The sequence below is a fragment of the Phodopus roborovskii genome, unplaced genomic scaffold, assembly GCF_943737965.1.
Source record: "Phodopus roborovskii unplaced genomic scaffold, PHOROB, whole genome shotgun sequence".
NCBI lineage: Eukaryota > Metazoa > Chordata > Mammalia > Rodentia > Cricetidae > Phodopus > Phodopus roborovskii.
In genome coordinates this window covers 25,471,152-25,485,629 of record NW_026126407.1, presented here as the reverse complement: position 1 = coordinate 25,485,629, position 14,478 = coordinate 25,471,152, and positions in this window count along the sequence as shown.

Genomic DNA, 14,478 nt, shown 5'->3' with positions numbered 1-14,478 from the left:
AAAAAAAAATTGGACCAAAAGCCACTTAGAGGAAGAAAGGATTTATTTTAACTTCCGCTTCCAGGTCACAGTCCATCCACCATTGAGGAAAGTCAGGACAGGAACTCCAGGCAGCATTACCTTTGACCAGGAAACTCTCGTGGCCAAGGCAGGAGGGTACTTTCTTACTGGTTCACACTCATACTTAGGTAGGCCCTGCTGCTTTTTAAGATTCATTCTTTGGGAATATCATATGACATATTTTGATCATATTCACCCCCAACTCCTCCCAGATCCACCCTCACCCCTCTGACCCCTAACTTCTTGTCCTTTTCTTAAATGACCCATCCACTCAATATATGCTACCTATATACTCCTGGGTGTAGAGCCATCCACTGAGGTGTAGTTGTCCTGCCAGAAGTCATGTCCTTAAAAGAAAACCGACTCTCCCTTTCTCAGAAATCAACTGTTCATTTAGCTAGCTTTCTTATACAGCCCAGGACCACCTGCCTAAGGATGTTAGTGTCCATTGAGGCCTGGGCCTTCCTGCATCAATTAAGAGAATACCTCATAGGCAATAATCCCACAGACCAATGTGACAAAGATGGTTATTCAACTGGGGCTTCCCCCCACAAGGTGATTCTAGGCTGTGTCAAGGGAACAGTGAATGAATGATAAGTAAGATAGTGTATATGTTGGTGCACTGATATGTACATAAGTGGACATCAAGAGACAGTTTGAGGAATGAGTTCTCTCCTTCTAATATGTAGGTTCCAGGGATTGAACTCATGACATTAGGCTTAGCAGAAAGCTCCTTTACCTACTGAGCCATCTCATTTGCTCAGTGTGTATTTTTTCTGCTTACAGCATATCTCAGTTTAGAATACTTATGCTTCAAAGGTTCAATGACAACATGAAGCTATGGACTTGACACTGGACAATTCAATGTTAGATCTTTAAAGAAATATTTCAATCATTAATTATAAAATAAGCATAAATAAAATAAGCACAAGTAATGGGTAGATAATTATAGACATATGAGAATATACGTAAATATAATAGCCAACTTATATTTTTGCTTTGTTTTCCAAGACAGAATTGCTCTATGTAGTCCTGACTGTCCTGGAACTCACTCTGTAGACCAGGCTGGCCTCAAACTCACAGAGATCTGCCTGCCTCTCCCTCCTGAATGCTTGGATCAAAGGTGTACACCACCATACACAGCCATACTTGTTATTTGTCTTTTTTAATAATTTATTTAACTTTTTATATTTTATGTGCAATGGTGTGGAGGTGTCAGATCCCTTGGAACCAGAGACACAGTTTGCGAGCTGCCATATGGGTGCTGGGAATGGAACCTAGGTCCTCTGGAAGAGCAGTCAGTGCTCTCAACCATTGAGCCATTTCTCCAGCCCCATATTTGTGATTTATACACATACACAAACACACTTGTAAGATTTGCCTGATGTGATGTCACATGCCTATTATCCTAACACTAAGTAGGCAGAGGCAGAGGGTAGAAGGTTTGAAATCAGCCTGGACTACATATTAAGACCCTGACTCAGATAAATACATACATGCATGCAAACACACAAAAATATTCTATGGTACTTCAGCTAAACCTAAAGCCCCAAGGGATTTTCACAGATGATTCAGAGCAGTGATCTTTCTCCCAGAGGTGACTCAGGTAGAAAGGAATAGGCCACATCCAAATATGTATAATGTAAGGAAGGACGACGAAAATGTCTGTGAGAGATTGCCAGAAGATAGAGCCTTGAACTTGAGGAGAATTATTTCACTCTGCCTCCTGAATGCTGAGAAATTATAAGTGTGTGCCACTACACAGGAATGGTTTACTGCTCTGTGAGATGGCTCTGTAGGTAAAGGTGCTTGCCACCAAACCTGACGACCTCAACTTTGCACCCAGGCCCTGCAAGGTGGAAAGATAAAAGCATCACCCACAAGTTGTCCTCTGACATCCATGTGTGCACTGTGGCATGAGTACACACCAACACACACACTCATACACACACACTAACATAAGAAAGAAACAAAGGAAGAAAGAAGAGGGAGGGAAGGAGGATGGGTCTGGAGAGATAACTCATGAGTAAGAGTGCATGCTGCTCAGCTTAGGTGCTGGTGACACACACCTTTAATCCCAGCACTTGGGAGGCAGATCTCTGTGAGTTCGAGGCCAGCTTGGTCTACAGAGTGAGTTCCAGGACAGGCCCCAAAGCTACAGAAAAAACTCAAAAAAATCAAAAACAAAACAAAACCAAAAAGTGTATGCTGCTCTTCCAGATGACCCAAGTTCAGTTCTTAGCACCCGCATTAGCAGCTAACCACCACATGTAACTCCAGCTCCAGGGAATTGGGTATTTGGTATTCTCTTCCAGGCCTCACAAGTACCTGCACATACTTATCACACACATAAATAAAAATAAAAATAATTTTTAAAGGATGTTATTTAAGAGAGGGCCCAAAAGGGCCAATTTGATTGAATGATATTTCTTGTCTATTGCATGGGGAATGGAGAAGCCTGAAGATCAATAAAAGCAGCAACATAGCATCTCTGACCTCCATACCCTACTCCTGTCTCTCTCTGCCTTTGAGGTCTTCAAAGCTCAGCCCCTTGGACCTTGCCTCTTATCTGCTTCTAACCCTCCATTGAGAAAATGGCTCTTGGTCTGGACTGTGACCTCTGCAGCCCCCTTCCTCCCATTCTGGCTCTCCCTTTAGTCAGGAAACTGCTGAATCAAGCTGCCACCGCAGCTTCCGGGTCTAGGACGCTGTGTGAGGAGGAAGCTGGTTTGCTGAGTATTCTAGACAAAATTCTAATGAAGGACATTAGACTGGGACTCCAGAAGTCCAGAACAGATTTCTAAAAGACAAGCAGTAATTTAGAGGAATAGTAGGGACAGAATTCTTTAAGCGTGGAAGAAACACTCATCAAATCAGAAAGTGGTGAGAGAATGTGAGGAGAGCCTGTGACTGAGTTCAGGGTATGAAGCATGTGTGTGGGCAGACAGGAAACAAAGCTGGGCCTTCAGAGAGAGAGATCAAGTTACACCATGGAGTCTGAAAGACCAAATGAGCCAGTGATGTAGCTCGAAGATTACAGTTTAGGGCTGGAGTGAGGGTTCTGTATGTAAAGTGTTTACTATGCAAGCATGAAGCTTGAGTTTGGATCCTCAGCACATACACAAAGTAAGGAACTGTGGGCAGTACCTATAACCCCAGTGCTAGGGGACAGAGACAGATGGGTCCTGGATCTTGCTGGACAGCCAGTCTAGCTAAAATAGCAAGCTTCAGGCTCAGTGACAGACCTCACCACAAAGAAGCCCGGTGGAGAGCAACAGAGGAAAGCATACGTCCAACCATCAGCTTCAGACTGTCACACACACAAGCACCTGCACACACACATGCTTAAACACGCTGACAACACACACACCCTTAAACACGCTGACAACACACACACCAAAGAGAGTGACATTTATGGAGTCAGGATTAGTGTCTTATATGTAACCTTTGCGCTTTTAATTGGTATTGCTTCACTTATTTCCTGGATAAGCTCCACGTGGCGTTCATTCATAAAGGGTGGAAAGGGGAGCTTGGAAGGGACCCAGTGGTTATGACTGCTGTTCTGTATGCTTTTCCTCAGTTATCCCGCAGGTTAACTTTCTTCTGGTTTATTTCCTTTGTTTGGTTTCACAGTAGAGGTAAAACCTGAGGCCTGGTCCTCAGTAGAAACTGTTCTGCCCTAAGGCTAAAGACCCATTCCTCCAGTTTTATTTATGCATTTATTTTTTATTTTGGAGACAGGATTTCATGTAAATCAGGCTAACCTCTAACTTCTTACATAGCCAAGGATACCCTTGAATTCCTAATATCCTTATGTCTCCCTCCTAAGTGCTTGAATTACATGTGGGCACCTCTACGCTTTGCCTTCTGGTGTTTTGTTTTGTTTTGTTTTTTGTTAATCTGAAAATTTGCCTTTAGTTGGGGTTATCTCCTCACGAACAGTAATTGTATACACATGAGATGTAGCCAAGACAAGGTCATTTCCATTCAGCATTCAATTCTTCATGTGTATGTAGTCTCAGATAATTTTTTTCTTTTTTCATTTTTCCCTATCTTGAAATATTCCACTCTACTAAAAAGTAAGGCAAGGATAATGATAGAAATGTGGGAATCTGGGCCTGGAGATATAGCCAGTGTTTACGAACACTTGATGCCCTTCCAGAGGACTTGGTTGTGGGTCCCAGCACCCACAAGGTAGCTCATGAACACCTCTAACTCTGGTCCCAGGGGGATCCACCGCCCTCTTCTGGCCTCTGCAGGTATAGCGTGCATGTGGTGCACATACATACAAACAGGTAAACACTCAAACACATAAGGTAAAAATCAATCTTTTAAAAAGCACAGTGGGTCACAGGTTTTTTGTTGTTTTTTAAATCTAGAACATCTTAGAAGAAGCTGCTGCCTTGGAAAGGAAAATTAACTCATTTGAATGGTTGTTAACAGTTTTACACTTTGAGAAATTCCTAGGAAATTTTTTAGTGGGGAAAATATAGGTTTTCATGAAAATGGTTGTCTATACTAAAAGGAATCCTCTCCACAGGCATTTCCTGACCTAGGAAAGAGGAAGGCGACAAGGAGGCTTCGAACAGGGTTTCCTACCCTCAGGCAATCCCCGCCCTACATATTCTTTTGCCTTATCAAGGAACAATTTCAATTCTACCTTCATATTTCATTAACAAACTGTAAAACAATAAATGAGATATATGAATAGTATAAGTGATTTATTTGTTAAGAATGTGGATAGAGCTGGGTGTGGTGGTATATGCCTGCAATTCCAGGACTCAGCATGTGAGACCAGGAGAGTCAGTTAGAGGCTAGCCTTGGCCTACATGGTAAGTATGAAAGCAGCCTGAGAACCATGTGAAAAGAGAGGTTGTCTTTTTCCTAGAAAATGAAACATCTATTTCCAAACATACTCCCTATTTGTATACATTGCTAAATACAGACCTAAAACAAAATCTAAGGGCCGGAGAGATGGCTCAGTAGTTAAGACTTTTCTATACCTCCAGCTCCAAGGGATCTGATGCTCTCTTCTGTCCCCTATGGGAACCTGCACAATGTGCACACACACATACACACACACACACACACACACACACACACACACACACACACACACAAAACTTCAAAAACCAAAATCTGACAAGTAGACAAGTAGCCACATCATATTGTTAATACTTTCTTAGACTTGTTTTGGATGGTTTTACCATGTCTATAAATTCCTTTAAAGTGTATCTTAAGGAGCTGTGGATGTGGCTCTGTTTGGTGGAATGCTTACCTGACATGCACAGCCCTGGGTTTGATCCCAGCCACATCTAACAGCAGGATGGTAGCTGTAGTGATTTGGATGAGAATGGCGCCCATTGACTACTTGGTTCCCAGTAGGTGGACCTGTTTGGGAAGATTTGTGGCTTTGAAGAGATGTGTCAATGGGGGTGGGTTTTGAGATTTCAAAAGACTTGCAACATTCTTAATATGCCCTCTCTGCCTCCTGCTTGAAGACCAAAATGTGAGCTCTTAGCTGCTACTCTAGCCAACATGTGTGCTGCTTGCTGCCACAATTCCCCTGATGGACCCTGACCCTCTGAAACCATAAACCCAATTCAATGCTTTCTTTCATAAACTGCCTTGGTCACAGTATCTTATCACAGCAACAGAAAAGAAACTAATACAGTGGTGCATGCCTACAATTCCAGCACTCAGGAGTTAGAGGCAGGAAGATCAGAAGTTCAAGGTCATGTTGGGCCACAGGAGACCCAACATGTTTGGGTTTTTGTTTGTTTGTTTGTTTGTTTTTTAAGTATGCAAGATGGAGCTAGGGAGATGCCTCAGCAGTTAAAAGCATTGATTGTTCTTCTAGAGGACCCAGGTTCAATTCCCAGCACCCACATGAGCTTACAACTGTCTGTAACTACAGTTCCAGGGGATCCAACACTCTGATGTAGACATGAACACAGATAAAACACCAATGCACAAAAAATAAAATTAAAAGAAAAAAGCCTTTAAAAAAGTATGAAGTGTGTGTGCGCGTGTGTGTGTGTGTCTATGTGTCTCTGTGTGTGTATGTCTGTGTGTCTGTGTGTGAGTACATACAGATGCATGGAGTATATGTACAAATCAGGCATTACAAGCTTGCCTTATCAGGAGTTACCAGCAGTTGTCATTTGCCTGACTTGGGTGCTGGGAAGAGAATTTAGGTCCTTGGCAAGAGTAGATTATGCTCTTAATCCCTGGGCCATCTCTTTAGCCCAGTTGTCCCCATTCATAACTGCTTGCATTAGTGGAGTACATTTTCATAATCACTTAACACACACACACACACATTTATGTTTTGATTTTATTTATTTTTGTGTCGTGAGACAATGCCTCACTTCACAGCTCACTATGTCAGCAGGCCTCATGGGAGTACATGTGTGGCAGCTTGCCCAGCACACGCTATTGTTAACGACAACTACTCTGTCGAACATTTTGCTTTTTGACAACTGCATGACACCCACATACCTACACCCACTACAGTCTCATCCAGAAGAGATTCACAGTTTGAAAATTCCCTGTGCTGCACATGCTGGTCCCTTTCTGACCCTCCCCACAGTCCCTGACAACGGTTGGCCTTCCTGTGTCCTCGGCTTTGTCATGGAACCAGAGTCATACAGTTTGATTTCCTGGTTTGCATGTTTCACTTAGCAACACATACTCAAGCCTCCTGCATGACTTTTCATGTCCTTTAAAAAGATGTCGGTTATAAAAAAAAGATGTTGTTATGTGTATTTTTATTGTTTTTGGGGGGAGCGCATGTCCCCTGGTATGCAACTTAAAGTTTCATCAGGAAATATCACTGAGCTCCTAAAAAGCCATTGCAGAAGCACTAATTTGGGGCAAAAAGACTTAAGGATAGTGAGCACTTTCCCTGGCTTCCAAGGGACTGACCCTAAGGAAAACGTCTACTAGCCTGGAGCACAGCCTCACTACCATCTTCCTTCTGTAAGCAATAGCAGTTGGCCCCAGAGCCCTGTTCACATCAAGATGAGTTAAAGTGAAAGAGAAACCATCATAGCATCTATATAAAAATATTACTGGGTGGGGGAATAACTACCTGATTAGTACAGAAAGAAAGGGCCAGCAGCATGGCTCAGCAGGTAAGGTGCTTGTTGCCACGCCCCATGACCTGAGTTTGATTCCAGGACCCATATGGTGTAAAGAGAAAACCAACTCCTGCAAGTTGTCCTCTGACCTCTATACATGGGTGCACCCTGACATATATTCACACACACACACACACACACACACACACACAAGAAAGAAAGAAATTTTGGTAAAAGTTTAAATCATACTAATTGTAGCTTAGATGTACACAGCCCTGATTAGTCAGTAAAATGATCTCCAAGGATTCATAGTGCTCTGGGAAAGAGAGTATGGCTGAGTGTTTTCTGTTCAGTTAAATTGTTTTTTATTTCCTTGGGGGGTAGATATGAACGCAATAGAATTATAGTTCTGAATGTAGAAGAATTCAGAAAATATAATCTCCACAAATTCTTTCTTCTTTCAATATTTTCTTGTATTGTATGTGAATGCAATGAGGGAGTAGGCACCACAGAGTCCGTGTGGAGGTCAGGAACAACTTCATGGAGTTGATTCTCTCCTTGTATGTTTTCTGGGGATTAAACTCAGGACCATGGCAAGTGCCTTTACCAACTGAGCCATCCTACTGACTTCCTATCCCTCCCTCTTTCCCTCCCTCCCTCCCTCCTTACTTTCCTCCCTCTCTTGGTTCTGGCTATGTAGTCCAGGCTGACTCAAATGGACATCTTCCTCCCTCTTTCAAGTGTTGGAGTCAATAGCAAAGACCATCACCTCCAGCTCCATTAATTCCTTCTTGGTTGTTGTTTATTTTTTAAAACAGGGTCCCATATAGCCCAGACTGGCCTTGAACTTGATATATAGCCAAAGACAGCCTTGAACTCCTGACCCTTTGGCCTTACCTTCCAGTGTTAAGATTATAGCTGAGCATCAACATATCCCATTTGCTTGGTACTAGGAATGGAACCCATGGCTTTGGGCATGTCAGACAAGAACTCTGACAGCTGAGTCACATCCCCAGCCCCATGAGTTCTTAAACAAACGCCCTGAGTTCTTCTTGAACAAACTCTTTGAGGGTTTATTATCAACCAACTGGGAAATGAATAGAGCAATTATGACAGAAGGACAGAATGTGGACCATGAATTCATTGAGACAAGAAGGGACTGAAAGTATAAATGGTTCTGGTTTCAAAAATGTGAATGTCATAAATTCTAATGTTAAAAGACAGTTACTTTTAAGCAAAATAGGGGGGAGAGGGAGAAAGCAAAGACCCAATTAATATATTTAAGAATATCTGACAGGCAGAATGGCACATGTCAGTCTAGCATTTGGCCTTTATAGAGGCAGGAGGAACCAGGCGTTCAAGGCCAGACTGTACTGAGACCGTCTCAGGCATTAAAAAAAAAAAATCTTTTTAACCAGGCATTGAGATTGTCTCAGGAGTTAGCCAGGTGATTTCTAATACATGGGAACCAGTGCATTATGGGAAGAATATGTACTCTTCCATTTAATCCTCAGTGGAACATGATAAGGAAACTTGCTCCCCTCCCCCCAGCGAATGTCTACTAGGGCTGTTAGAAGACAAGTGGAGCATGTGATAGTCCACATCCAAACCTTGTGTGAAGAAAGGAATTGCTTTTGCCTTCTTGGTTGAACACATTGCTTCAAGGTACAGTCTTGGCAAGAAGAATCTCTTCTAGTCTGTGAACCTGGCCAGTTGTCATAGAAATCACCAGGCAGAGTTACACTGAATGGATCCTGCTGATACTTTCTGTTCCCATGATATCTCTATCAATCTCTGCAACTAGCAACAGAACATGTTCTAGTTAGCGTATCCATGGCTGTGGTAAGGCACTGGCCAAAGGCAATTTGGGAGAGGAAAGGGTTTATTTTGCTTACAGGTTACTGTCCATCATCAAGGGAAGCCAAAGTGGAAACTCAAGGCCAGAGCTTGAAGCAGAAACCATGAAGGAACACTGCTTACTGGCTGGCTTGCTCAGCTATCTTTCTTGTGCCTAGGGATGGTGCTGCCCATAGTGGGCTGGTCCACAAATATCGATGAGCAATTAAGAAAATGCCTCACAGACACATGCATGGGGCAACCTGATCTAGATAAGCTCCTCTTCTCAGGTGAATCTAGGTTTGTGTCAAGTTGATAGCTTAAACTCACTTGTGACACTTAAGAACCACACAGACCACACAAATAAATAGGTTTTAAAAATTAACAGTTCAAGTGAAGACCACTTGTTTCAATACTGGGGAGACCCTGGGTGGTTACCCCAAAACTACAAGACAAAGCAAAACAAAACAAAACAAAATACATCCAAAAAAAAAAAAACCTGTGGTGGACGCCAGACAGATGGCTCAGCACTTAAGAGCGCTTGCCATTCTCTCAGAGGACCCGAGTTCAGTTCCCAGCACCTATATCAAGTGGCACACCTGTAACTCCAGCATCAAGGACTCTGGTGCCCTTTCTGGCCTTCTCAGGAACACACCACACACAGATAAACTCACATACACATATGTGAAGATAAAATAAATCTTTAAAACATACACCTAAGGTAATTAACTTCTGTGAGCTCTGCTATGCAGCAAATTTGAAGATGCTTGGGACCCCCTCTTTGGAAGAGAATGTGTTGGAGACTGGCTCCCAGACATTCTCTCGCTCCTCCCTCGGCTCTTAGAGCTTTCTAAATCCTCTGCATTTTCCCATCAGCCTGTTAGTTTGTGGCTGTTCCCCCAAAGCCTAGTCACATCCTTAACCCTGCTCTGTAAACTTAGGAGCTTTCTGTCACTTCTGGTGGGTCCCCTGAGTCCCCTTGCTTTGTTGGCTTGTAGTGAACTCACCTCCAGAGAACTCTTGAGCATTTTAAGGATTTGGGGATTAGTAAACCACACTGCTACAACCTAAGCCAAAAGGGCATAGAATAGACTCCCCCACAGCCTCCTTTGCTCCCGGGATCCTGGCACTTCCTGGCCACCCCACTGGCTTTTGGGTTAGCAGACCCCTTGACCTAGAATTTCATATACCTAACCTGGCTCATTTCTGATTTTTGAAGACATTCTTCATGGGCTCGATGCACACACACACTTTTAGCAGTTGCAAGCACAGCATTCTTCATGAGTGCATCAGTTCAAGCTTGCCCATCTTATTGTGTAAACCTGGCCTGATGGCATGCACCTGCCATTCCAGCAGTCTGGATTTATCATTTGTGTGTTTATGCATGTATGTGTGCAAGTGATGCATGTGTGTATGCCATTTGCATGTATGGAGGTCAGAGGACAACTCTGTGAGTCAGTTCACTCCTTCCACCTTTACCTGGTTCTCTGGGGATGGAACTTGATCATCATCAGGCTTGTTCAACAAGCACTTTTAACCCCTGAGCCACTTCACCAGCCCTCTCTACTTTACTTTCTGAATAGGGTCTCTCCTTGAACCAGAACCTCAGGATTTGGCTAAGCTGTCTGGCCAGAGAGCTCCAAGCAACCGCCTGCTTCTGCCTCTCTCCTAGCACTGGAGTTACAAATGTGTCCACTCGGTCCAGCTTTTTTTGTTTAAAGGTGTGTGTGTGTGTGTGTGTGTGGCTTCTGCCTCTCTCCTAGCACTGAAGTTACAAATGTGTCCACTCGGTCCAGCTTTTTTTGTTTAAAGGGTGTGTGTGTGTGTGTGTGTGTGTGTGTGTGTGTGTGTGTGTGTGTGTGTGTGTGTGTGTAGATACCCATGAACCAGATCAAGGGAGCTGGAGTTACAGGCATTTATGAGCAGCTTGATGAAGGCATTGGGTCTGAACTCTGGTCCTGTGATAGGTCAGTGAGCTCTCTCTCCTGCTCCGCTGTTGAACTTTCAAAGGGTGCTAAGGATCTGAATTCAGGTCTCCAGGCATGTCCTTGGCCCCTCTTTCAGATATTTCAAGTTTGTTTTGAGGTGTATTAACATCACCTGCACCCTTTGATTTTATCTGTGGCTTTGTTGACTTTTGCTTTTCATTTAGGTATTTCTTTTCCCCAAGGCTCAGCCTTGTGGCTTCTGCTTTGTAAAGATCGAGGCCAAGATAAGTCCATGCACAGTGTCCTTGATGAACAGGACCTGGATGCTTTATCTTCATGGGTTACTACCCTGGTAGTACTTCCTGTCCCAGAGCCTGTGCTGATTAAGCTGTATTAGTTAGGACAGCTTTTCCATTCTTTTGCTTTCAACTTCAGATCTTCCCTAGGAGAAAAGAGAGTTCATTGACCTCCAAATTCATAGCTCCTTTCTACCAGTACGTCTCCTAGCATCCATTGTTGTTGTCGGGACCTCACCGGAATGTTTAGGGTAAAAGCCTGGGCTCTGGCTCAGTCACCTGTCCCTGGTATTCCATGAGGTAAGTGATAGTGAAAAGCAGAGAAAGAGTCACTTGGTGTGGCCCACACTGGGAAGAGTAATAAATGAGGAGGTTTGGTAACCTCTGAGTTCAACTATGAGGTATTGACATGAGACTTAGGTTTGAAGCTAACAGCTGTGGTCAAGATGTGGGTCCACCCATCATCACTGGGCTCCAGTCTCTACTACAAGGTGGTCCCTGTGAGTTGTTAGAACTGTGTAAAAGTCTCTTGCTGGGATGCAAACTCCCTCCCCCAGCTGGCACTGGGTTCAGTCTCCTCCCCATCCCCCAGAGCCTGGGGCTCCTGGGGAATAGTAATTCCCCCTGGAGTCCACTGTTTCAGTAGCCTGATATCCAAGGATGGTTATACAACTATGGGCCCTTCAAAGTATAAAGTGCAGGTGTAAGCCAGGCAGCAGGAGCTGCACGCAGACAAAGAATGACTGTCTCCACATCAAAGTTCACTTGTCAGGGCCACACCAAGACACAGCTCGACTTACAAGGATCTTTACACCCCTACTGACCTCACTTCTCCATCCTCACCAAGAATTATTACTTTGGAAATTACCAAATTCTCAAAGGGGAATTAGCTAATTCTGAGGGCCCTGTGCAAAATTACAATGTGGAGATCAAGATGGGGAGGGTGTGTGCTGGAGAGATGGCTTAATGGTTACAGGGGGCCAAAGTTCAAATCCTAACTGCCTATAAGTACAGCTCCTTAGACACCTGTGCTCACCTGCACATACCGACACACAGGAACATGAGTAAAAAATAATTTAAAAGAATTTAAATGCACATCAAGATAGGACTAGGGGGTGTTGGGTCCATGGTAGAGCACTTGCCTAGCAAAGCTTTGTCCCTCAAACCACGCACACATATTGGCTCCATGTAAAGCACATGGCTAGCATGGCTTCTGTCCCCAGGACCATGTATACAGACACAAAGACACGTGTGTGTACAGGCAGTAATAGCAAAGCAATAACATATAGTGGCCTCTTCTTGTCCTTAGGTTCTCTGAGACTTCAAGGCATGCACACAAGAAGCTGACCCTGTGTGAGGTAAACGCCAAGTGCTAATCCAGTACAATCTTTCCGGCACTAGTGTGGGGGCTTCAGGTATCCCAAGCATTGAGATTATAGGAGTGAGTCTCCATTCCCCACTGAGGTAAAAAAAATTTACAAAGTTGGCTTCACTGAGAACATGGTGTTTGAGAAAATTCTTGCTTGAGGAAGAAGCAGGAATCCTGAAATCTGAGTCTGCTTGGGAAGAGGAGGAAACTGAGGAAGAGAGAGAAGAAATAACAAAGAATGTGTGGAGGCAATAGAGGTGGCAAGTTGGGGGACACAGGCAGCATTAGGGTAAAAAGTGAAAAATAAAAATAAAAAGCATTAGGGCCAGGGATGTAGCTCAGTTGGGTTTCACACCTGAAACCCTGAGTTTAATCCTCAGACTTCGTAGACTGGGTGTGTGGCACAAATCTATAATCCCAGTACTAGGAGGTAGAGGCAGGAGGATCAGAGGTTCAAGGTCATCCTCGGCTGCACAGATTCGAGGTTAGCGTGGGCTACATGAGGCCCTATCACAAAAACAAACATAACTTTGGGGGCATAGTGTAAGGGTTAAAAAGCTCACTAGAACGCCGTTCAAGAATGGAGTGGTGCAAGGGGAATTCCGAGTGCTTGTGAGAAAACTCCAAGAGAAAGACAAGAGTCTTGTATCCTCCGTTTTTTTTTTTTTTTTTTTTTCAAAAACCCAGAATTGTTCTTGGAATGTGTTTTTGTGCTCCTCCCAGGTGGAGCAGATAGGAGTGAGTCCACTTCAGCTATCGTTACCCATGAGCCTCTATGGAAAAACATGTGCTTTGCCATGTGGGGCTTGTCGTTATGACTGTACGCTTTACTGAGATGTCTCTCCTTAACCCTCAGATACACACTAGCTGATGCTCTGACTACAGTTGGCTATTGAATGAGACTTCACTCCACTTCATTTTAGGCTCCACTCTCCCAGGTTCATGCCACCAACTAGAGCCACAAACAGTAGGGCACTTACCTAGCATGCACATGTACCTGGGTCTACTGTCCAGTAATACAAAAAAGAAACTATTTCTAGAAGGACAAATTCAAATTTAATGGATTATTAATACGGCAACTTGGAAATGAGGCACTTTTCAGAATAAGCCCATGATTTTATAATGTTGTGAAAAGAAATCTAGTAAATAAAAGTTATCCATCATTAGCCAGGTGATAGTGGCGCATGCCTACGGTCCCAGCATTCAGGAGGCAGAGGCAGGTGGATCGCTTTAAGTTTGAGGCCACCCTGGTCTACAGAGCAAATTCTAGGATAGCCAAAGCTACACAGAGAAACCCTGTCTCAAAAGAAAAAAGAAAGAAAAAGTTGTCCAGCATCCTTGCGCATGCGCCTTGGATCCCAGTGACATCTGGATGACAGGTGAGACAGGCAGGTTCTTGGAAGCTCTCAGCCAGGTAGCCTGGCTTACGTGGCAAAGTTCCAAGTCAGTGAGAGATGGTGTCTCAAACAAAAGGTGAAAGGTACCCAAGGACTGACACTCAAGGTTACCCTCTGACCTATACACACCACTGAGTACTGTACACACCACTGTGTACTGTACTCACACTGAGGCCATGACAGACGTGGCTCTGGCAGGTCTCCCCCTTCCCCCTCCTTCCTTGCTATACAATTAGATTACAATCCTAAAGTTAGCCACTCAAGTTTATCCCCTCATTTGGCAACTTCCTCCTCCTGAGGCTGACCACCAAAGTCCAGCCATCAAAATGCTACTCTAACCAAATCTGTCCAATCAAAATCACCAACTCATCCTGACACGGGTTTCCCCTTTCCCTTTATAAACTGCTATTTGCCTATGGGGAGTCACACTTGTCTCCACTTTCTACAGAGGCAGTCCTTACTAGCCCTTCCCCCTCTCCTTTACCCTTTTCTACCTTCTCCCTTGCCTCC